The sequence below is a fragment of the Entelurus aequoreus genome, linkage group LG02, assembly GCF_033978785.1.
Source record: "Entelurus aequoreus isolate RoL-2023_Sb linkage group LG02, RoL_Eaeq_v1.1, whole genome shotgun sequence".
In the NCBI taxonomy this organism is placed as follows: Eukaryota; Metazoa; Chordata; class Actinopteri; order Syngnathiformes; family Syngnathidae; genus Entelurus; species Entelurus aequoreus.
The window spans coordinates 32,309,846-32,333,632 of NC_084732.1; the positions used below are offsets into that span (position 1 = coordinate 32,309,846).

The following is a 23,787-nucleotide window of genomic DNA, read 5'->3' on the forward strand; positions in this document are numbered from 1 at the left end:
CCGACCACACAGTCTGATAGTTTATATATCAATGATGAAATCTTAACATTGCAACACATGCCAATACGGCCGGGTTAACTTATAAAGTGCAATTTTAAATTTCCCGGGAAACTTCCGGTTGAAAACGTCTAGGTATGACGACGTTTGCGCGTGACGTCAATGGTTGAAGCGGAAGTATTGGGACACATTGTATCTCAATACAAACAGCTCTGTTTTCATCGCAAAATTCCACAGTATTCTGGACATCTGTGTTGGTGAATCTTTTCCAATTTGTTTAATGAACAATGGAGACTGCAAAAAAGAAAGCTGTAGGTGGGATCAGTATATTAGCGGCCGGCTGCAGCAACACAACCAGGAGGACTTTGAGTTGGATAGCAGACGCGCTTTCCGACGCTAGCCGGCGACCGCATCGATGATCGGGTGAAGTCCTTCGTCGCGCCGTCGATCGCTGGAACGCAGGTGAGCACGGGTGTTGATGAGCAGATGAGGGCTGGCGTAGGTTTTTATCATAGCTCTGACGAGGTCCCGTAGCTAAGTTAGCTTCAATGGCGTCGTTAGCAACAGCATTGCTAGGCTTCGACAGGCGGCACAGCATTAACCGTGTGATTACAGGTCCAGTGTTTGGTTCGGTGTCTCCTGATAGTAGTATTGTTGATCTGCTGTCTATCCTTCCAGTCAGGGGCTTATTTCTTTTGTTTCTATCTGCATTTAAGCACGATGCTATCACATTAGCTCCTTAGCTAAAGTGCTTCATCGATGTATTGTCGTGGAGATAAAAGTCACTGTGGATGTCCATTTCGCGTTCTCGACTCTCATTTTCAAGAGGATATAGCAGGGGTGGGCAATTAATTTTTACCGGGGGCCGCATGAGCAACCTGAGCACTGCTGGAGGGCCACACCGACAATATTTCAATTACATTTTGCTCAAATTATTTTTGATATACCGTAAGATAGATAATAATAATAATAATATTTTCATTTAACCTAACTTATCTTTATACAAAAGCAGATGACTTTTGATGGTTTTATTTTTAACACTTTCTTACACAACACTTCCTGATGTATATTACAATACAAAAATGTCAATTTCTGTCACTTTATCCTGCATCCTCTTTGTTGTGAACGTAGCACGTCTGTAAGGTGATTGGCGAAGAAGGTGGAAGCGTTGCTGTTGCGGAAATGAGGAGTGAGGATTGGTTTTCCTTTTGGACAGAACGAGATAAGTTGAGCTGTGTTAGTATAGCATGCTCAATAAAAGTTTAAAAAGTGCATCAGACTTGGTGTGCACTTCTTCTGGACGCTACAATTGATGTCAGAAGTGGGATGAAATGCCTCCCAGTTCGCCTTGCCATCAAACCTGGGAGTCTTCATTGAGGGCGGAATTTCCCCCAGTGGCAAGCAGCGTGGCTGCACCTGTAAACGCTGTCTCTCTCTCCCTCTCTCTCTCTGTCTCTCACTCTCTCTCTCTCTTTGCGGCGAGCTCCTCACGTGGCACGTACCTCCCGATGACGTAGCACACAAACAGTGCAGTATGCACAAAGTTTTACTTCTGACACCAATTGTAGCGTCCAGAAGAAGTGCACATCAAGTCTGACGCAATTTTTAAACTTTTATTGAGCAAGCTATACTAACACAGCTCAACATATCTCGTTCCTTCCACACGCACGTCTCCTCACTCCTCATTTACGCAACTCAAGAAGACAACATCTACTTCAGCAGGTCGTTACACTATATTCTTTAAACACAGCAACGTGTGTACCACAAATAAGCACACGGCTTTACCTTTACTTGGCAGTCCATGTCTTGTTGAAAACACGCCATTCGTCATCAACTTTTCTCTTTTTAGCGTCTCGGGGATAACCGGGCATCACTTGTCGCTGTGCGCCTTCACTAACAGGACATACGCGCATATAACACTTTTCAAAATAAAAGCAGCACAGTTGTATTGCACGCACGACAAAGATGTTTTTTTTAATTTATTTTGTAATTTGAGATTCCCGCTGCGCGCACGAGCATACATCCACACGGAAGTAATACAAATAACGCTTTTCAAAACAAAAGCAACAGCGTTGTATTGCACACTCGAAATAGATACTTTTTTAAATTTATTTTGTAATTTATAATTGGCCTCACGCGGGCCGGACAAGGACGTACAAAGGGCCGGATGCCCAGGTCTGGGATATAGTATCCGAGGTGGTTTAAAATACAAATCCGTGATCCACAATAGAAAAAGGAGAAAGTGTGGAATACAATGAGCCCTTTTACCTAAGTTACGGTCAGAGCGAAAAAAGATACGTCCTGCACTGCACTCTAGTCCTTAACTCTCACGTTCCTCATCCACAAATATTTCATCCTCGCTCAAATTAATGGGGTAATCGTCGCTTTCTCGGTCCGAATCGCTCTCGCTGCTGGTGTAAACAATGGGGAAATGTGAGGAGCCCTTCAACCTGCGACGTCACGCTATTTCCGGTACAGGCAAGACTTTTTTTTATCAGCGACCAAAAGTTGCGAACTTTATCGTCGATGTTCTCTACTAAATCCTTTCAGCAAAAATATGGCAATATCGCAAAATGATCAAGTATGACACATAGAATGGATCTGCTATCCCTGTTTAAATAAAACAAAAACATTTCAGTAGGCCTTTAAAGTGTGGCACAGTGAGCCTTTGTCTGACTATCCAAACAACTGTTTTTCTGTAGAATATATTGTGGCGTTGTCTGCTCACGCCGATTATTCTCTTGTTGTAGGAACTAACAATCATTTCATTTTGACTTTAAACACAACTGAAGTGAGCTCAGTAGATTAAAAAAAAAAAAAAACGTTTTTCTGCGCCTTCCCTGGCATCTCACACTTGAAAACCCGCCGCTTTAAAAGATGAATGACTGTTTAGAAAAGGAAACTAAATAGATTCCAAGTCATTAAACACTCCTTTTGAAAAGCTTTGAACGGCAACGCATGACTTAATGACTAAGAACAGACGGGATGAGAGCAAACTGGTCATAAAGTCATTAGACGGTCTGACGTACTGTTACTGGTGAGAAGAAAAACAGTATTGGCCGTCGAGTGACACTAAGCTTGTGGTGTTTATGACACTCAACGCAGACCTATGTGGCTTTACACGCTTTAATTATCCCATCAGGCCACATGGACGCTGCTCAGCCGACAGCTCCATGCCTATCGACCACACAAACATACGCTCAGAGAGCCTCATCAGTGTTTGATTCTTGCATATACTGTATGTGTGTGTATATCCCTTTAATCCCCCTTAACCCTTCTATCGGTTATCAACCTCTGTGAGGCTATCAGCCCCGTTCTGGAGAGGAGGTCACGGGGGATAATGGGCAAAAGTCACTGGTAGTGTGTTCCAGACTTTTTTAGTTCCCGTGTGGCTTCAGTGTACATGTTCACGCCTGTGTGAAACACAACACAACCTTGTGCAGATGTGTCTTTGTGTGTGTGTGTGTGTTAAAAAGCAGGTTATACGAATTAGTGGATTATCAGTGCCTGTGTAAACACTCCCTGTCTGTTGGTTCAGTTCTGTTTGAGGGAGGGCTTTAAAGTACGCACACTGCTATTGATCCAACTGGCCAAGGTGAGCAGTCAACCAAACTCTGTCCTTTTCACGCTTTACGGACTCCGCTGGCGATTCGCATTCATGAAAGGCAAAGTGTGAAAAGTGAGGTGCTCATCCGTGCAGGTGTGTCCGAGTGGGAGGGCGGAGGGATTGAGCAGGTTGGAATGGTTTACCAGGACCCTAAAACCCGCTGGGATTTTGGTACAGTTTTGAAAATATATTTTTTCATAAATTTTACGATATAGTACCAATTCCTAGGATGTTCATATATTTCCGTTTTAGATGAAAAAATACTAACATTTTTTTTTTTGTCATTCTCGCCATTCCCGGGATCTAAATTGGCTGTGAAAGTGTACCAACTTGTCGAGACTGTTCAGGTGAGAGGCATGATTTATGATCTACAATAAACTTCCACAAGCAAGGAAGCGAGGAAGCAGCTTACCACTCGATCATGTCAACATAGGCACAAAAGTTTGTGATCACGGCGCCGCTATAAATAATTTGTCTGTGTTAGCACTTATAATAACAATATCACTAATACTTTGTTAGTATTTGAATCACAAAATGTAAATGGAGTATTGTTGGCGTTTTTTAGATGTGCACAATAGATGACCCCCTTTAGCGTAAAAAAATAAAGACAAATGTGTTTTTGTCTTACATAATGTAGGTCTTCAAAGACAAACCAATTTATTGGTGCTTTTTGGATGGTTATTTAATGGGTTTTATGGGTGGAATTAGAGCAGTAGGCCCCAACCACTGGGCACAAGAAATAAAAAATAAAAAAAAAAATGTTTTTTTATTTATTTTTTTTAAATTAAATCAACATAAAAAACACAATATATACATTATATATCAATATAGATCAATACAGTCTGCAGGGATACAGTCCGTAAGCACACATGATTGTATTTCTTTATGAAACAAAAAACAAAAAACAGGACAACCTAAAATCATCATGAGTCTTGGGCGCAGTTGGGTGTTCCAACAGGACAATGACCCCAAACACACGTCAAACGTGGTAAATGAATGGCTAAATCAGGCTAGAATTAAGGTGTTAGAATGGCCTTCCCAAAGTCCTGACTTAAACATGTGGACAATGCTGAAGAAAAAAGTCCATGTCAGAAAACCAACAAATTTAGCTGAACTGCACCAATTTTGTCAAGAAGAATGGTCAAAAATTCACTCTTGTGGATGGCTACCAAAAGCGCCTTATTGCAGTGAAACTTGCCAAGGAACATGTAAGAAAATATTAACATTGCTGTATGTATACTTTTGACCCAGCAGATTTGGTCACATTTTCAGTAGACCCATAATAAATTCATAAAATAACCAAACTTCATGAATGTTTTTTGTGACCAACAAGTATGTGCTCCAATCACTCTATCACAAAAAAATAAGAGTTGTAGAAATTATTGGAAACTCAAGACAGCCATGACATTATGTTCTTTACAAGTGTATGTAAACTTTTGATCGTGACTGCAGGTCGGTACACAGACTTTGTCATGAATGTTCTAATAATACCTTTTGCAGTGAAATGTATTTATTATTGTGGTTTTAATCAAGTAATAGTGTCTGAAACTAACCGATCCCCCTTTGCAAAAAAAAGGCTAACACAAAGGTTTGCTTTTGCAGCCATAGATATACAGTATGTAAATAGATGCACATTGGCTCATTGCTGCGATACATCAGCGTTTCGAGATCTGCCACGTGCAATTCAGCTCTCAAGGTGGCGTCTACAATTGCAGCAACCTGCGAAGCGGCTCATTCACACAGTGATCCGAGCGACGCAGCATCATGTCAAAGAAAGCCAGAAGAGACAGGAGAGGGACAGAAAGCGAAAAGTAGGCAAACAATTGCTAACTAGTTGGTTTTTTTTTCAGAGAAAGGTTAGTTCAGTCCAAATGTTAAAGCACATTATGATTGATGAAATAACAAGGTTTTAATCAGACCTCCCAGGTGTCATTAAAGGTCGGCGTGAGCATGTGTGTGGGCATTGGCAACTGGCGAGGAGCAGCTAACATTATTCATCTCTCCTGCTGTTTGCTGTCACACAGGCACACCGAAGCAGGTGACAGCTACACTCGTTATGTCACTGGGAGTGCAATTAATCCTACCAGGGCAAAAATACAAATGTTTGCATTTATTTCACACACAAATGTGTGGTTAATTGTATGGGAATAACAAAATATGAATTACTTTTTTTTTTTTCAAATTGACGAGGAAAAAAAAAAGGGACTGACCAGAAATGAAAAAAGTTCAAAAGGATTAATGAATTGAGATAAAATCACTAGAGAGATTAAGGGAGGGTGTGGATCCCTTCAGGAGGCTTGAGTAAAAGATGAGTAAAAGAAAAATTCTTACAATATCGATGTAAAGTTAAAGTTCCAATGATTGTCACACACACACTAGGTGTGGTGAAATGTGTCCTCTGCATTCGACCCATCCCCATGTTCACCCCCTGGGAGGTGAGGGGAGCAGTGAGCAGCAGCATGCGGGAATCATTTGGTGATTTAACCCCCGATTCCCCCAGTAAATACATTTCAAGAAGATTACGGTAAAACAATATTTAAAATGTTTAACTGATTGTCATGGAGGCGTTTTATGTCATGCAAAAAGTGATTTTGTTTGCCATACATGTGGTCATCAAGTCTTTGTTGTGCTCTTGTGCCCTTTATACATTGCAAATAACTATAAAGAGCAATAACTGATGATTTGTGTTTGGGTTTGTTTGTGTGTTCCGCAGTAACGTTTGTAAAACACTGAAGTAGCTTGTTGATGTTATTTTCCAGCAGTTTGCTTTGTGTGAGTAAATCAGATCAAGAAATTGAATGTTGAACTAATATGGATGAATGAACTATGCTGTATATGGCCATGAGAGAATATGGAGAGAAATCTAATGTGTCAACCTGACACAATTGTGCTTTAATGTGGCAATCGGTTTCATAATTTGCAATGAAAGTTTGCCAAATGGTGCATAAATTCTACATGATATATGCCACCGCTCCTTTAAAATATATATATTTTTGTACATGATTTTTTTTTTTACTTGAAAACATATTGAAGTTATACATTGTATGAATGGATATATCGTATATAATCTATTATTTAAGTACTATTAGCCATAATACGTTTGAAAAACATCTCGAATACGATAAAAACTTTCCTTCATGCTTCATTATGGAAAAAATAAAGCTGTCAGCAGTGCTACAGTGACACTCGTAAAAGTAGGGAGAGAAAGTTGAAGAGAAAGATATTTCAAGTTAATTAATGCATTTCTTGTTCAAGCCAGTGTAAACTACCCTAATTCTTTTTTGACATTACTACCGACAATAACGTCTAGCTTTACGCCGTGTGCGTCTTCGAACCTTGTTTGGACGTCTCTGTGTGGAGTGAGCATATTGTCGCAATTTCCTCCCACATTCCAAAAATATGAATGTTAGGTTAATTAGAGACTGTAAATTGTCCATAGAGTGTGAGTGTTAATGATTGTCTATGTGTGCCCTGCAATTGGCCATGCTATTTGGAGTTAGCTTGCCAATGAGCTGGTCCATTGTTAGCATTAAGCTAGCGGCGTTAGAGCCAACCTTAATCCTGCATAATTGTATTGCTTTTTTTCAGTTTATTTCAAACTATATATAATGATTTACTGTGATTCCTACATGTATGTGCAATTCATATATATATAAGATATATATATATATATATATATATATATATATATATATATATATATATATATATATATATATATATATATATATATATATATATATATATACACTACTGTTCAAAAGTTTGGGGTCACATTGAAATGTCCTTATTTTTGAAGGAAAAGCACTGCACTTTTCAATGAAGATAACTTTAAACTAGTCTTAACTTTAAAGAAATACACTCTATACATTGCTAATGTGGTAAATGACTATTCTAGCTGCAAATGTCTGGTTTTTGGTGCAATATCTACATAGGTGTATAGAGGCCCATTTCCAGCAACTATCACTCCAGTGTTCTAATGGTACAATGTGTTTGCTCATTGGCTCAGAAGGCTAATTGACGATTAGAAAACCCTTGTGCAATCATGTTCACACATCTGAAAACATTTTAGCTCGTTACAGAAGCTACAAAACTGACCTTCCTTTGAGCAGATTGAATTTCTGGAGCATCACATTTGTGGGGTCAATTAAACGCTCAAAATGGCCAGAAAAAGAGAACTTTCATCTGAAACTCGACAGTCTATTCTTGTTCTTAGAAATGAAGGCTATTCCACAAAATTGTTTGGGTGACCCCAAACTTTTGAACGGTAGTGTATATATTTATATATATATATATATATATATATATATATATATATATATATATATATATATATATATATATATATATATATATATATATATATATATATATATACTTTCCGTAGTGTGGTTAGTTTTACAGTGACTTTATTGTGGAGAATATCAACAAAACACCTTCATTTATTGTTTTCATCTCTAATTCAAAGTACTGTTTACATATTTGGCAAACTAAATTCCAACATTCAGGGTGGGCAGAATATTGTGTAGCCACGTGTTCCCTTTTACAATAAGCAGCAACAGTTGAAATTGCATTGAACAAAGAGAGCATAGTCTACTAAGTCAAATTCCTTGGGTGTAAACATATTTGGCCAATAAAGCTGGTTATGATTATTCTGTTAAGATAAGAAAAAGTGTACTATTAATAACTAGTAACACATATTTGTTTAGAATACACATAAAACATGTTTTTAGCCTTTTTAAAGAATATATACAGGTATGCATCATTGCATATCAAAATTATCATGACTTCATATACTGTATATATATACTGTATATATATATACACATATTGTGGTATGATTTAGGGTTTTTATGGCACAAATTTTGATATTATGTTTTTTTAATTATTCGTATTTACAAGCTTTAATAATACAATGATTTTTTTTTTTTACAATTGTGTGACAATTTAAAATGTGATGAAGTGAAACGCTTGACTTTTTAAGTTCCTTTCACGTTTAAACTGTTTTCAATATTACCAGCGGTTGTAACTTGTCTTCACAGTTGTAAAACAGTTAAGAATATTGAATGTTAGACACAAAATAATAGTGGCAATTTGACCCTGGTTTGCGTGTACCAAAACTTGATAGCACATGCAAAGCGGATCTACTAAACGTGTGCAAAGTGGATTGATGTCTCTTAATAAATCAGGCCCTTGGTGGAGAGTTTACAAACCTTTGTAGACATTTTGAATCAAATGTGCTTCTACATTATATGTGCGTGAGATCTATTGGCTGGTGTGTGTGTGTGTGTGTGTGCGTGTGTGTGTGTGTGTGTGTGTGTGTGTGTGTGTGCGTGCGTGCGTGTGTAAGAATAAAGGAGAGCGATATCGCATATAAAAGAACGTCTGTCAGTTATGTGACGGCTAGAGAAAAAAGGTGGCGCGAGTTCCTCCGCCGGGGAAGGCAGCCGAAGCCGAATATAGTGGAGTGGTGATAATGTGAATAAAAGAGTCGTCTTGAATGCGATGCAGATGACAACCAAGCAAAGAGAGCAGCTTTTGTCAGCCTGTGACACCCGGCAGCTGAATGCCATCACCTGTACGCGTTCTCCTCCCTAGTGCCTCTGTTGCACGCTCTCTTCTCTGGCTTCCTTCAACAAGTCCCATGTGGACATCTTTCAGTGCTATCATCTTTGTAATGTCTGTGAGCCTCTTTTGCTGCTTCTTCTTGCCCTTTACAAAGTACAGCAAAGTCCAACGCACTTTAGATCTTGAGTTGAAATACACTTCAGTTGAAAATATGTACATTCTAATAGACATTTTGTTCAAATACTTGTATTTCCTAACTTTGGGGTATAATGTGCGAAGAAGGCATAGCATCCCCTGGTAGATGGCTCAACATGAAGTTTAGTTCACTCTTTCTGCTTTAGGCTAAGATACATACATATCAATAATAATAAAATCCCCTGTAGAGCAGGGAAACCTGCGAAACAGGCTTGTAAGGATGAAACAGCTGGTTAGAGTTTCCGCCCTGAGATCGGTAGGTCGTGAGTTCAAACCCCGGCCGAGTCATACCAAAGACTATAAAAATGGAACCCGTTACCTCCCTGCTTGGCACTCAGCATCAAGGGTTGGAATTGGGGGTTGAATCACCAAAAATGATTCCCGGGCGCGGCCACCGCTGCTGCTCACTGCTCCCCTCACCTCCCGGGGGGTGATCAAGGGTGATGGGTCAAATGCAGAGAATAATTCCGCCACACATAGTGTGTGTGTGGCAATCATGGGTACTTTAACTTTAACTTAACAGCCTCTGTGTTTTTTCCTGACCTAACGTATATTCTGCTCTACCCCGGTATTGAGCACTGTAAAACGGATAAACCACAGAAACCTTGACTACATACCAATATATATTTTAATATGAAAATGAAAAAAGCCTTGTTAGAACGTCGCACGGTGAGGAGGGCAAGTGTTTTTCATGATTAAACAGCTGCCAAATTCCCATAATGACAACTCTGACACACCCTGATGCACCAAAACACTGTTACTGTTCAACATATGCCACACTGAATGTGAACTATATTGTGATTCTTGAACCTCCAACACAAAAACCGCCGCAGCCCTCCAGAAAATTATAACTATTTATTTTGCCTTTAACAGGGAATTATAACTATGCACCTTGTCTGTGCTCTTTAGCACAGCAGCCACCTTTGTCTGTGTTTTTTAGTTGTTTCAACAACGTATTTCCCTTTGTGATGGATTATTGTTGAAACTCTGGAATACAGCACATGTTTGCAGCATTTTCGCTCTGCTTTTACCATACTGCCATACCATACAGTACCATACCATAAAATACAACCACACCATAACATAATACCATACCAATTTTGTCTATAAAGCCCTTTCACAATGGTAAATGGGTTATACTTGTGTAGCGCTTTTCTACCTTCACGGTACTCAAAGCACTTTGACACTATTTCCACATTCACACACTGATGGCGGGAGCAAGGGTGAAGTGTCTTGCTCAAGGACACAACAAGGTTGGTAGAAGGTGGGGATTGAACCAGGAACCCTCAGGTTACTGGCACGGCCACTCTCCCAACTGTGCCACGCAGTCCCCACAACCGGATGTGACGTCATATGTAATCCAGCAAAGGAAGATACAGTATATTAAGTTAAAGTTAAAGTACCACTGATAGTCACACACACACTAAATGTGGTGAAATTACCCTCTGCATTTGACCCATCCCCTTGTTCCACCCCCTGGGGGGTGAGGGGAGCAGTGAGCAGCAGCAGTGGCTGTGCTCTGGAATTATTTTGGTGATTTAACCCCCAATTTTAACCCTTAATGCTGAGTGCCAAGCAGGGAGGTAAAGGGTCCCATTTTTATAGTCGTTGGTATGACTCGGCTGACTCGGTTTGAACTCACGACCTACCGATCTCAGGGCGGACACTCTAACCAGAAGGCCACTGATAGGGATGTCACGTTACGAACATTTCTTTTCACGGTTATTGTGACAAAAATTATCACTATTTTGGCGGTATTTTTAAATGTGCTCAAAATGTTCAAAAAGTACTTATACTGAAATATTTTAACCAAGTTGTATTTAAAAAAAACACAAACAACACATTCAAAATGATTTCCTTTGTAGAAGAAACATTATTGTAGATAAACACACTGCTTCATGTACTTAAAATAGAAATTGAATGTGCATATGGAAACAAGCATTATAAACAAAGTAATATGGCAGCCAAAAATAATAACATCAATAAATAAAATACATGTGGAAATAGTGCAAGATAGCACTTTATGGACATAGGAGATTAAAAAAATAAAAACAAATGTGAGAATTTTGCAAAGTGCCACCTGATGGCCAGAGTAACTGCAATTTTTGTCCTTACAGATAAAAATAGTGTTCATGTATGAGATCAAAATAATAATTAATATATATATATTTTTTTCCAATATTGAAATCAAGATTATTGATTAGGTTAGGTAAAACAGAGTTGGGGTGGTGTGTGAACGCGATGCCATCAGGTAGTTTGTAAAGGCTATAAATGTCATCCATATAGTCAAAGACAAGTATTTGTTTTTTTGTTCATTAATAATATCAACGTGTCATTTTTTTCTCATTATATGATGCCTTTATCTCTGTTTTTACATTTTGATGGATGTATTCTTTTTTAAGTTATGCACATCTTCATGTACATGTAGATGCTGTATTAGGACAGATCCATTAAGAGTTTGAGCAGCAATATGTTGTATAGGAATTAATTATACACAGTAAAAACATTAACAAAATGATGTGTCACATGAATGTTTTTTAAAGTACAACATTTTTGACATGAAAAAAAACAACAAGTAATGTAAAAAACATTCTGTTTACTTTTTGATATCAATATAAAACAAAGAGCAGATTGGCTAAAGAAAAAAATTCCAATAAACAAGTTTTGTTCTTCTGTAACAATACCAAGTTTGGCCAACAAAAAAAAAGAAGAGGGATATCTCTCACATCGAATACACAATCTTCACAGCCTGCGTTCAATTCGATGAGATGACAAAACATTTTAGCTAATATTTATGTTATTTGAGCACTGATAAAGTTTGCAGTTAAATAAAGGACGAGTGAGCATCCCAGTAAACAAACTAAAGACTTTAAAAACAAGTTGAGGCAACGTTCACGACATATCGCCTGCTACATGTTTCCTCACATTCATTAACTCACAGTCACAGCAGTGGATAGACACCGTATTGAGAAAATGAAACCGCAACCGTTTTCTCCTTCGCTGTATACTTTTACTGTGGGGCAGATGTGTCTATCTCCAATATTGTCCACACCTGTCTCCATCTAAAAACAGCAGTGTGCTCTTAAACGCACGCCGAGACTCCACGGAAATGAAGCGAGGGAAAATGAAGTTAAACCAAGCACTTGGCTATGTTTACTCAGAGGGGAAATCTCCGTAGCAAAGTCTGTGTAGGTCTGTTCCGCCATGTTTTTTCAAGTCAAACGACACTAGTGTGCATGCGCCAGCGCTGCGGTGTCTCTGTTTCCAGGAAGTAAGCAGTGTTGCCTAATTTCGGTAATTAAAAATTTCAACGGTACTACTAACCATCAAGAATTTTTTTGTTTTGATTTTACTCAAAAGCATATCCGTCCGACAGTAAGTGAGGAATTGGAACCGCACATTAAGTGCTTAGTGCACACATCAAACCGGGAGCGATAAAATAAAGCTAGCAAACAGAACTAGCTTTAATTCTCCCCAGCCACCCAGGCAGGCATGGCACGGCAGATGTGCTCTCCTATATTTGAGTTCCACAGCCAAGAGGGCACATGTGTACGACCAAGCAGACTAAAGGGGAAATCATGGATGCAAAGACGTGACAGAAAAGCAACCCAGAGACACCATAAAAGCTGTAATTGGTTAATAAAATATTTCTGCTCATTTCATTTTCCGAGTGATACATGTTTCTTGTTTTTGTGAAGAGTATCGCCTTGGCTCATGAGATGAGTGTACCTTCCACGTATGAACCGATACAGTACCGATTCGCAGTACCTGGTAATCGATACAGGTACTCAACGGTACCAATTTCCAGCACTTTTGCATGTGTTCATGTTAGGGTTGTCCCGATACCAATATTTTGGTACCGGTACCAAAATGTATTTCGATACTTTCTATAATTTCCTAAATAAAGGGGACCACAAAAAATGTCATTATTGGCTTTATTTTAACAAAAAATCTTATGGTACATTAAACATATGTTTCTTATTGCAAGATCAATAAAAATAGTGAACATACAAGACAACGTGTCTTTTAGTAGTAAGTAAGCAAACTAATGCTCCTAATTAGTCTGCTGACAGTAACATATTGTGTCATTTATCATTCTATTATTTTGTCAAAATTATTAAGGACAAGTGGTAGAACATTTATTATTAATCTACTTGTTAATTTACTGTTAATATTTGGTTACTGTCTCGTTCAACATGTTCTATCCACACTTCTGTTAAAAAGTAATAACCACTTATTGTTCTGTTGTTTGGATACTTTACATTAGTTTTGGATGATACTACATATTTGGGTATCAATCCGATACCAAATAGTATTTTTGGGGTTAGACCGGTACTTTTTAGAGGTATAGTACCGAATATGATTCATTAGTATTGTGGTACTATACTAGTACCGGTATACCGTACAACCCTAGTTCATGTGTTATATCTGTTAATTTGCATGATAATAAAATAAATGTTTTAAAATAATATTTAACAGTGAGCTAATAATAATAACTGTGCAGACCATTTGTTATCTTGTTTTCTTACACTTCTGAATCTCATATGTATTTTAGATGGCAGTAGTGTATAGACTACAGTGTGTTGCCAAGTCAGAAGGTGGTCTTTGCCATGAAAGCTGAATGTACCAGTCGAGTCTTATGTTGCGACCTAGTTTAACTTACCAAATTCTAAGGTGTTGAAATCTGGACATACAGGTAAATGGCGGACAATAACTGATACAGTCTGCTTTGCCAGTCCAAATGCATTTAATGTTTTTCGTAGTCTTCACTCGTCGGCCAGGTAGTACAAAGCAAAAGCTACCTTTTTTTATCACATCCACGGGAGCTCGCATTCTCGTTGTCTGTCCTTTGACAAATAGACTAAGTTTTTTCGTAAGCAGAATCAGAGCTGACCCGGACATTCGAAAGTTCTCTTGCCGTCTGAGATGTGTTGTATCCAAAATAGCTGCAATCGCGCGTTTCCTTCTCTTAAGCCATTCATGTGTGATTTCCAAAAGCGTCTGTACATGTAGAAGAAGGAGAAACACGGGCATGTCTGGATGACTCGCCTCCATCTTTCCAGTGGTTAGCTCTGTTGTTATGCAGCTGGCTGTGGCGCGGTCTTTCTGACGTCACTTCCTCTCCGAACTCAGTTTGTAAACGATCAATGAGTCCATACGAAGCTAAGAGTCTACGATTCAAGAATTACACGGCGCACTTACCCGTGTAAAGAATTATCCAGGGAGGAGGACCTTAAACGATGGTTTAGTGTGGCTGAAACGGGGCTCAGGCTAAATAATTATTTGTTTAAGGAATTATCCGGCTTAATGTAGACAGGGCCTTAAAGGCAAGTTAGTAACACAGTAAGCATTATGATGCTAATTTAATGTTAATGTTGCTCAATGAAACAGGTCATCAACAGTTAAAAAATATCCCTCTTTTCACTCTACTTGTTGATTTCACTGATTCTGGCCTTAAGACATTGCTGTGAAAAGTCGAGTCAATAAAACAAAAAGGTGTCAGCTGTTGAAATTGACAATATTCCCTTTAAGCCTCGACACTACGACTTGCTGCCTATATTATCATCTTTTCCTCACACGGCTGCAAAGTGGTTAGTGTCGTGACTTCCGAAAGCACGTAGCGTGCCTATGCTAACTGGATAAACAGACCGTACTGGCGCTGTCAGCTGACCTGACACTCCATTACAACATTAGCCCGGAGGAAGTGTCTGCCGCTATAATGAATGTGTCGACAACATTAGGTCGTAGCCTCTGCAATTTTTATACAGCAAGCCCGCATTGAAGTCTAACTTGGATAACACATTTTTTGGACAGCTTTCCATTGCTGTCGGCTGGTATTGATTGCAACTGACAGGGTGATGGCAGTTAGCATTTAGCATGTTTTCCAGAGCCTATCAATGTGATACACCATTTTATTGATCATGTCATATAATGGCACTATATTGGAAGTTCATAAGTCCATCTTCCAGTCAACGACGAAAAACTTAGTCCCAATGCACTAAAAGTCTAAGAACTGTTGACACATCAACATCACTTCTCATATTTGTATTTATTTGTGTGTTTTTTTGCATGGTCATCATACCTTTTCTCATTCTTCCCTGTGTGTTTCACTCCCTGATTCCCCCTGACATTCTGTCCCTCCATGTAAAACTATCTGTCTCAGCAAACACACACGCACAGCTTCTTGTCTGTGAGCTGCTCACTTCTCTCAGTCTGAGTGACACATCACAACAGGATCCAGCCTATTTTGCCTCGACTCTTGTCAGAACTCTTGGCCCTGCTGTCCAAAGTGCAAGCTGTCAACACAACTAAACAACACGTGGGAGACCTTCATCGTGAATTAGCATTGACTGGAGTCGAGAGAGAGGAGGAAAACCACTCGGTCTGGGAAAGATGTATTTATTCTAATAATAATTTGGATTAGGATGTTACTGTGTATATCAGGGGTGTCAAACTCATTTTAGATCGGGGGCCACATGGAGAAAAATCTACTACCACGTGGGCCGGACTGGTAAAATCACGGCACAATAACTTCAAAATGAAGACAACTTCAGATTGTTTTCTTTATTTAAGAATAGAACAAGAACATTCTGAAATTATACAAATCATAATGTTGTTGTTGTTGTTTTTTACACTTACATGTTGCAGTTAATAGTATTCAATCTTTATTTGTCATTATTTTTATTTTCTGAATAAATTATGTGGTAATGTTCATCAGTAAACTCATTGGTGTTCTTTTTTTAATCCATCAAGGTAAAATATTATATCAAAATCAAATTACATGATGCTATTTATGTAGTTTGATCAATTTCCTTGACTGATGTACTAACATCATGTTGTTTATTTTGTACATACACTACCGTTCAAAAGTTTGGGGTCACATTGAAATGTCCTTATTTTTGAAGGAAAAGCACTGTACTTTTCAATGAAGATAACTTTAAACTAGTCTTAACTTTAAAGAAATACACTCTATATATTGCTAATGTGGTAAATGACTATTCTAGCTGCAAATGTCTGGTTTTTGGTGCAATATCTACATAGGTGTATAGAGGCCCATTTCCAGCAACTATCACTCCAGTGTTCTAATGGTACAATGTGTTCGCTCATTGGCTCAGAAGGCTAACTGATGATTAGAAAACCCTTGTGCAATCATGTTCACACATCTGAAAACAGTTTAGCTCGTTACAGAAGCTACAAAACTGACCTTCCTTTGAGCAGATTGAGTTTCTGGAGCATCACATTTGTGGGGTCAATTAAATGCTCAAAATGGCCAGAAAAAGAGAACTTTCATCTGAAACTCGACAGTCTATTCTTGTTCTTAGAAATGAAGGCTATTCCACAAAATTGTTTGGGTGACCCCAAACTTTTGAACGGTAGCATCATCTACAAAGATGCAAATAATTGCTATTGCGACATCCAGCGGACACATTTAGAACACCATTTTATTTCATTCAAAAATTTCAGGTTAATTTTTGTACTGAGCAAACTGATCCGGCCCTCGGGCCATACGTTTGACACACCTGGTGTATATGGACCCTGAAAAAAATGACCCGATTATGACTTGCATCTTTATGCATTACACCTTAAATTGGAACGCTTTATTTTGACATGTAAACGGAAGTAGAAGAACTGACTTCCGCTGTAAACAAACATGGATCTGTGCATTTCTGCTTGTCCGACCTGTCACATTATTCATGTATCAATTATTCCTTCTTTTCGCTACTTTTGTTTTACCTCTCTTTTTTAAAATGGAGCTGTTTTGTGTCCTCCACGTTGTGATATGTATGGGTTGCATTTGTGGGTTTCATGTTACGACATTCTGTGCACGTGCCTGAGGCGAACAGTTAGCACTTGAAGTATCTGTAAGGTCGTGAGTAAAACGGCTCGTTGAGACGACAACTGGATCCTTCCTTATATTGCTACATTGATACATGACACTCCAGACCATACTTTTGTTTTTGCTACTCTCGGTTCTAGAGCAACAAACTCAACAGTTTATAACACTACTTCTGTACAAAAGTCGAACAGGGTGAGGAAGCAGCAAGACGATCGCTTCATTCCGAGACAATTAAATGTAGTCCCTTGCACCACTAAAGTATAGTTGATGTCAAAGACATGCGTAGTAAGGATCATTTCGACCCAAATTTTGGAAGATGCATTTACATGCGCTGCAAACTGGATGACTATTGGCATAACCCACCTGTCTCAGAATATTCCAAATGGTGTGTTTACATGAAGCAGTTTTATTCCGATTAGGTTTTTAATCCGATGAATTGTGTCCATGTGCACATTTTGTGACTGTAAGGCAAAAAGGTTTACTGAATTGCTCTCTTGCTATGTGTTAGCATTGTATTCAACTCCTAAGCACCCATTCCAGGACTTTGCAGGCTGTCTGCTTTTAAGACAGCTTGTTCAGAAAGTTCCAGCAAAAGCTGCAATGTTTGAGGCTTTTTTTTTTTTCAATAACATTGAATCAACTTGGGACTTGTGCTTTCATGAATGTGTTATAAATGTTTAAAATGTTCCTTGCAACCTTTACCTTACCAAGCACAGGATTTATATAAAAATTGAGAAACAAATACTGTATTGATAATTTACTCGTTTTATTGCTTGGATTTTACTGACGTCATGTCCGGCTCACGTTTCGCCCATTAAATATGTGTGGTGGTCAAGCCTGCTTGGTTTTCAACAGGTACGAGGCGCTATTAAGCCTTCCTCGAAGAAATAATGCCCTATGCTTGTGCTGTTTTCGGCTGTACGAACCGTTCAAATCAAGAAAAGGATAAACGTTTCTTCAGAGTTCTTTGAGAGGTTATTAAAAAGGGAGGAAGAGTGTAAGATTTTACAAAATGAAGAGAAAAGCAGCATACACTCCAGTCAAAGGGAGCAGAGTCAAAGAACGCATGAGTTTCCAGTGATCACTTCGTTAAAAGTCTGTTTGACATACTTTTAAGGGTTATTATTTCCCATTTAAGTATTATTTCGATATTATTTGTATTTCTCAAACACATGTTTGCTACGAGTGTTTCGAAAGGCACCAACTTGGCGTGTCTAAACAAAAGAAAGCAAATGTTTTACCAAATTAAGTGTTCAGCACATACACACTGTTGACATTTGGAGTTATATTTTGACAAAGATGGGGAAAAATACGCTACTCGTAAACGCCGCATGTAATAGCAAAAAACATGGCAACTAAGACGCAAATTTAAATCATGAAATGCAACTTTACCCTAGCAAAAAAGATGTGTATTTATCTGGGAGAGTCTTGATACCAATTTCCTTGACCCAGCCACACACAAAGTAGTTGTAAACATCCATGCTTTTCCAAGGTTCCATCTGTTTTGTGGTGTAGAATGGCTACTGGAGTACAATCGTTCGATATATCCTGAAACGTGACCGATATAATCCTTGATATCACTAGACAAATATTTTTTTGAGAAAATATAAGGATCTATTCCATTGCATGGTTTGATTTTTTTGTTCGTAGCTGCTTTTTGCTTCAAGATTTAAGCCTCTATTGTACTCTGATAGTTTGTGCGCTGCTTGCCGTACAAAAGTCATCTAAACTTGGTCGACCACCACTGGTTTCCACTTCTGGGACGAAGTCATGTGACAGAATACAATCAATACCACACAGACTTCAAAGTAGACAATAATTGACAATAAAAACACATACTCAGAGCTCATTGGGAAATGACTATACTTGTTTTTATAATTAATTGTAATTAACATTATCCATCCATCCATTTTCTACCGCTTATTTCCTTCGGGGTCGCAGGGCCGTAATTAACATTAGTTATAATTTATTTTAAATCAAATCAAATCAAATCAACTTTATTTATAAAGCACATTTAAAATTTACCACAGGGGTAGCCAAAGTGCTGTACAATGGGCAGGTTAAAAGATAATACGAGAACCAAGCAAACACAACACAACACAAACAGAACACGATAAAAAATAAATGAATAAAATATAAAAACATAAAAACAGGTTCACAGCAGGTGTATTATGGGGCGCCATTGCAGGATGGGTATCACTCAGTGTTAAAAGCCATGGAATAAAAGTATGTTTTTAAGAGAGATTTAAAAACAGGAAGAGAGGAGGCTTGTCTAACACTCAGAGGTAGGTCGTTCCAGAGCTTGGGAGCAGCAGCAGCGAAAGCTCTGTCACCTCTAAGCTTCAGCCTTGTGTCCGGGACCGTCAGTAGCAGCTGATCGATGATGATTAATTAAGAAAAGAAACACCACCAAAAACTTTTTTAGTGTCTGCCGTCTGCTCTGTCGTCGACATTTTGCAGACATTCTCCATGTATGGTTTATGCCTGAAAAGTGTTTGTCCATCTTAAACAGTTGTTTATGTTACAACAGATTTACCCCCGCACACTAAGAGCATTGGTGAACTGTTGAGAGCGATCTATTGCGGTAAGATTTGGTTGCTAAATGAGAGACGACAAGAGATCATCACATCTTCAACATCTCTAACATTTAAATGCTGTCATGATCCGTGGTCCGGATCATGTTTTTGTTATGTTCTGTTTGTTTTGGACTCTTTTAGTTCCTGTTTGACACCTGAGTTTGGTTTGGTTGCCATAGCTACTTATTATTTTCACCTGTCCCTGGTTAGTGGTCCCACGCTCAGCTGCGGTCAACCACTAATCAGAGAGCTATTTAGTCACCTTGCTCTCCACGCTCAGTCTGGCGTCATTTGTTTGCCTCATGCCTTGCCACGTAAGTCGTGTAAGTTTCCTGCCCTAAGTTTTTGCCTTAGCTTCCGCGTGCGATAGGCACACTTGCCTTTGTTTTGTTAGTTGGATAATTAAATCATGTTTTTGCCTGCACGCCTTGTCCAGAGTAGTCCGTCCCGGGGAAACAAACCTCGCAGCAAGCTGCGACCCCCTGCACATGACAAATGTTGCCTCTTTGCTATGTCAGCAATTAAAAATGAAAACATGTTCATAATTGTCTTACTCTGGATGAATTCAAATCAAATGCATGTCTTACTCTGGATGAATATAAATTCAATAACTATATAAATACATCTAAACTAGAAAGTAAATGTTTATGTAATCTTTATGTACTACATTACCCGAAAGGCTTAGTGTCGTAGACGGGAATTGGAAGTAAGTAGGTCCGGGGTACGCGGGAGGACGACAATTGTGCCGTTTGAGCGATAAAGAGTTGAGTTGCTGTTTCTGCTTTGTCTACACAAGAAAAAAAAGTAAGTTGATTATAAAGTTGACCTGGGTCTTTGAGCGCCACTTAGAGACAAATTCCAATGGCAAAAATGCTAGTATTTTAGCCAGCTTGAATAGGCTTTTTGAATAGTTATAGAAAAATGCAATTGTCCCGTATTTAGAAACAAAAGTATGTGTTCGATATTGAGCTGTCATGTCTCAAATTAATATTACCGTGAGGATAATATATAGTCTGTAAAATATCAATAGATTGACAACAATCTGCCACTGGCTAAGCCTATCAATCTCAGCGTGTCCTATTGCTCACCTAGCAAACTAATTGCAGTTCAAATGTTATGGCATCTCTACATTATTTTTCTTTAGGCTATGACTCTGACGTATCTTGTTGGAAGCTAGCCAGAATTATCTGCTTAGCTTCTCTCTGTTAGCATGTATTCAATGTTATTCAGCTTTTGAACACTAATAACTGCCTCCTTGGCATCAAGTATAACTTTACAGTCTGCCTTTGCACTTTCTTTGCTCAAGTTGATATTGTGCTATATGCCAGCTTACCCATGGTTAGCTTGTTAGTACTTTATCCAGTGTTATCAGTTTTTTGAAAAACAGTACAGGATTACTAGGGGCAACGGGGGCTGCGCCAGGTGTACGTTTGTAAACCTCACTTCCTGACAACTTCAAAAGAGTGTGCTGGCCGCTGGGTTAGCAGAGCGGGCTTTTAGCCTAGTGGCTTGCACACTTACCTCTTAATCAGGTGACGAGGGCTTGCTCACCGCTCGGAGCACTGGTAGTAAGGGGAAATCGAAACACAACACAAAGCCGCTACATAGGCATAACGTGCACATGAGTCAACAATAATGGCTTCTATCTTGCGGTCTGTTATCTTTGCAACTGTTATCCTGTTAGCATTTTGTCCAGCCTCTGTAGGCCTTTGAAATAATACAATTGACTACTGACTCCAAGTTATTGTGTGTAACATAACTTATTACTTTAATTGCTCTCTTGCTGCATGTTAACGTAATACTTGAACGCAGGGGTGTCAAATGTACGGCCCGAGGGCTAGACCAGGCCCGCGAACAGGTTTTATCCAGCCCGCGGCATGAGTTTGCCAAGTATAAAAATGAACCTGAAATTTTTGAATGAAAGAAACTGCTGTTCTAAATGTGTCCACTGGATGTCACAAGAGCAATTATTTGTATATTTGTAGATGATGCTACATATGTACTAAGTAAACCACATGATGTTTGTACATCAGTCGAGGAAAATGATCAAGCTACATAAATAACATCCTGTAATTTATCTTGATAGATTGAAAATTAACACCAATGAGTTGACAGATGAACATTATCACATAATTTATTCAGAAAGTATAAATAACGACAAATATAGATAGAATACTATTAACCGCAACATGTAAGTGTAAAAAAAAACCAACAACATTATGATTTGTACATTTTCAGAATGTGCTTGTTCTATTTTTAAACAGAGATCTGAAGTTGTCTTTATTTTTAAGTTATTGTGCCGTGATTTTACCAGTCCGGCCCACTTGGGAGTAGATTTTTCTCCATGTGGCCCCCGATCTAACATGAGTTTGACACCCCGGCTTTAACATGTTGATAATATGATATACAAATACTGTTATCAAGACCTAATGTTGTAATGCGCAATGACGACGGACGAGGCATCTTGTTTTTCAAGGACATATCAACAAAGTCAACGAGGTCCATTGGGGCCGAAACCCTTGATCAGCAGTTAATCCGATTAGATATATACATTTACATATCTGACAGAGTAATTAAAAGTTGATAATCTAGCAGCTCTGCAAATGATTGCCATGCAGAACAACTAACAGAAGCAGGATCGAGGAACGAATCAACAGCTGACCAACAACATTTCCTATCTTAATGTGCATCAGATTACCAGTTTGTGTGCATTCATTTATAACGTCCTCCACTGATGTGTAAATTCTAACTTGTCATGGTTATGGTCAGTGTAATGCACCATTAGAAACATGACATATACAAAATTCCATCCCCTCCTTGTTTGAAATTGTGCAAAACACCTGCCCTCAGTTTGTCAGCGCTTTCTTGCGGTGTCACAGACTTCAACATCCTTTATAGTCTCCCTCAGTAAACCAGCAAAAGCTTTGCTGCGCCTGTTGTCTACTTTTTTTCATGAATGCTTTTGTTGATGTAACGCCAGCGGAGTCAACGATACAGTACTTTATCCATCCAGCTGGCTTGCTCACCGTGAATAGGCTTAAGATGGTAATCCTGTTATCGGGAAATACTACTTGGCGCGGGTGCAGAGCCACACACAGACATACAAACACATATGTATACACACACGCACAGACACTGACTGCAGGGAAGCACGGCGGCTGCATAATCTGCTGTGAGCACAAGTGTGACTGGGAACAAGCAGAAAAGCAAAAGTATGCTGCAGTAAAAATACATAAGGAGGAGTTCAGTTAATACATAATTAATATGAACTCTTTATTAACCAGTTCAGGGCTATTTTATCTGCAGTTTCTAATTGCCCAATGCACCTCGGTGTATCCAAATGTTTTTCATATGACTGTATATAACGGGTTCAAAATGCCCCAAAAGACATCATACCACGTAAATAATACAGATAGCATTATTCTTACAGAATCATCAAAAGACAAAACGGTCAACGGTTTATGTTTTGCTCGTTTGTGTGTGTGATTGACGTTTATTGTGCAGACACTGTTCACTTCCAAAGTTCCTGACAAATAAAAAATGGATTTGGACAAAGTTTAGCTAGCAGACTTTGGCTAAAATGATAGTTAAATCTATTTTTTACACAATTTATTCTCACACTTGTTAGGTACCTAACAAGGTAACAAGCTAATAACTATCTTATGGAGTTGAGCTTGCATCTTCCAGATATACATGTAGGTATGTGTGTGAAAATGTCAAAGATTATTGATTTACATGAAACCGGTATTATCAGACAGGTCTTGTAAGGACAATTCCAGTGATACAAGTATAATTTTTCTGTGATAAATATTAAGAATAAGGATGTCCGATAATGGCTTTTTGCCGATATCCGATATTCCGATATTGTCCAACTCTTTAATTACCGATATCAAACGATACTGATATATACAGTCGTGGAATTAACACATTATTATGCTTAATTTGGACAACCAGGTATGGTGAAAATAAGGTCTTTTTTTTTTTTTTTTTTAAATAATAAAATAAAA

General features: G+C 38.6%; 1 protein-coding gene and 1 long non-coding RNA gene across 5 annotated transcripts in view; one reads left to right on the plus strand and one right to left on the minus strand.

Moving 5' to 3' along the window:
* LOC133632656 (MAM domain-containing glycosylphosphatidylinositol anchor protein 1) overlaps positions 1–23,787 on the minus strand; it is a 596,928-nt gene that overhangs the window by 325,068 nt on the left and 248,073 nt on the right. The gene's annotated exons all lie outside the window — the stretch shown is intronic.
* Positions 3,578–23,787, plus strand: part of LOC133632680 (uncharacterized) — a 100,818-nt gene continuing 80,608 nt past the window's right edge. The window contains exons 1-3 of the long non-coding RNA XR_009821692.1: positions 3,578–3,592; positions 3,698–3,775; positions 3,926–3,951. This is a non-coding gene — a long non-coding RNA (uncharacterized LOC133632680). The remainder of the gene's footprint in view (positions 3,593–3,697; positions 3,776–3,925; positions 3,952–23,787) is intronic.